This window comes from Echinops telfairi, unplaced genomic scaffold (genome assembly GCF_000313985.2).
Source record: "Echinops telfairi isolate 266 unplaced genomic scaffold, ASM31398v2 ScPeMD7_2;HRSCAF=8, whole genome shotgun sequence".
Taxonomy (NCBI): Eukaryota; Metazoa; Chordata; class Mammalia; order Afrosoricida; family Tenrecidae; genus Echinops; species Echinops telfairi.
In genome coordinates this window covers 21,822,249-21,824,644 of record NW_022103898.1, presented here as the reverse complement: position 1 = coordinate 21,824,644, position 2,396 = coordinate 21,822,249, and positions in this window count along the sequence as shown.

The window sequence follows — 2,396 nt, the reverse complement described above, 5'->3', positions numbered from 1 at the left end:
AAAAAAATCTTCCCATCCTTGCTTCTAAGAAATATTTCAACTGTACTTTTCTTCCCAGATTTCTTTGTTCTTCTGGCATCTACAGTACTTTCAATATTCCTTGCCAACAATAATTCAAGTGTATCCATTCTTCTGAGGTCTTCCTTATTCATTATCTAACATTCGCATGTACAATAGCCTATTGAAAAGACCACAGCTTGCGGGTGGAGCACCTTAGTCCTCCAAGGGCCACCCTTGCCCTTCAACACTCCAAAGAGGTCTTGTGCAGCAGATTTGCCCAATGCAACATGTCCTTTGATTTCTGGCTGCTGCTTCCATAAACATTGATTCTGAATCCAAACAAAAAGAAATCTTTGAGAACTTCAGTGTCTTCTCCGTTTATCATGATGTTGTCTATTGATCCAGCTGTGAGAACTTTTGTTTTCTTTATACTGAGCTACAATCCATGATGAAAGCTCCCGGCTCTCATTTTCATCGGCCAGCGCTTCGAGCGCTCCTCACTCTCGGCAGGCAAGGTGGTGTCATCTTGCAGACACCCTCCATTCCTGAGGCTGTGCTCTTCTTCATTCAGCCCAGCTCCTCATATTATTTGCCCAGCATTCAGATTGACCATGTATGGTGAAGCAATATAATCCTGCTGCACACCTTCAAACTTCAAACTCACTGCCATTGAGTAAATTCCCACTCACAGAGACCCTATCTATACAGGGTGACTGAGGCTGTAAACCTGTATGGGAGCAGCCAACCTCATCTTTCTCCTACAGAGCTGCTGGTGGGTTTGAACTGCCAACCTTGCTGTTAGCAACCCAATGCTTACCTACAGCACCACCAGGAGAGCTCTAAGGGTATTGCATTTCATGTTAAAATTTCTGATTTTGCTAATCACTCTGGTTATAGATGAGACTATCTTTGTTCTTAGGAGTTACACATTGAACTATTTAGGAGTAAACTGGCATGAAGCTTATAACTTAATCTCAAATAATTCATAAAATGTGTGTGTGTGAGGAGAGAGAGAAATAGGATATGATAATGCAAAAAAGCAAATGGGGGGAAATGTATCCAAATGAAATTACTCTTGGAAGGATCACATCAGTTCAGTGGGGGAGGGGGCTGTGCTGGAGGCGCCAGAGCTGGGCGAAATAGCTACACAAAGAAGTGTGTTTCTGCTCCTTCTCTCGGCTGTGTTCTGCATCCTTTGCTAAAATAATCAGGACCTTATAGCAGTTGTGTAGGTGGTCTGTTTTTGGCAACTTCAAGGGGGAAGACATAAAAGTAATCACATAAAAATTGAGCTCTCCCTGGCCTGGACTCACCATTTGGGAGTCCCAGTAACTAACCACTTGTAATCAGCATGTATAAGCGAGCACAATGTTCTTAACACCAGATAGATGAAAGAGGTAGTGTGGCGTGAGACAAAGAACAGTACAAAGCCTAACACTTTGCCAATGTAGAAAAGTCAAGTGTTCTTCCAGCTCTTGCCCACAATTTAGCCCTGGGTCTAATCCTTTTCCTGGCAGTGCCATCAGTAGCGTCTCGCCTGTCTAGCAGTGCCCGATAAGGCAGAGTTACTGTCTTGTTGTTAAGCTGCCATGGAGTCCATTTTGGCTCATAGCCACCCAAACGACAGGAGTAGAACCACCCTGTGGGGTTTGCTTGGCATCCGGCTGCTAACTGCATGGTCAGCAGTTTGAAACCACCAGCCCGTCCTGGGGAGAAAGACAGGGGCTTTCTACTGCTGTAAGAGGTTAGTCTCAGAAACTCACGGGGGTGGCTCTGCCCGGTCCTGTCAACTTGCTATGAGTTGGCATCAACTCAGTGGCAGTGAATATGAGTTGTCAGTACTTACTTTAATTCTTCTACTAGGTCTCTCTTTAATGGCGTGTGTGTGTGTGTGTGTGTGTGTGTGTGTGTGTGTGTGTGTGTGTGTGTGTGTGTGTGTGTGTGTGTGTGTGTGTGTGTGTGTGTGTGTGTGTGTGTGTGTGTGTATTTAGGATATATATATAGGACATATATTCTAAATATATACATATTCTATAGATATATATATTCTAAATACTTTGGGGGTGACAGCAGCAGTGACTGTTGAGTCAATTCTTTGTGTCAGAGCAGAATGGGCTGCATTGGGTTTTCAATGGCTGGTTTGAGGGGGACGAGATCACCAGGCCTTTCTTCTAAGGGGCCTCTGGGTGAATTCTACCCTCTTAACTCTCAGTGAATAGCTAAGTGACCGCCAGGATTCCTGGATACTTCTTCATTTTTTTTTTTTTAACTTGAGCAAGATCCTGGAGACTTGATCTGGAAGAATGATTCAAATAACTAAAATTTTTTAAAGTCCTTTACAATAAAAACCAGTGAATTGTATACTGGGAAATGGTTTTCTTGTGCGCATTAAAAAT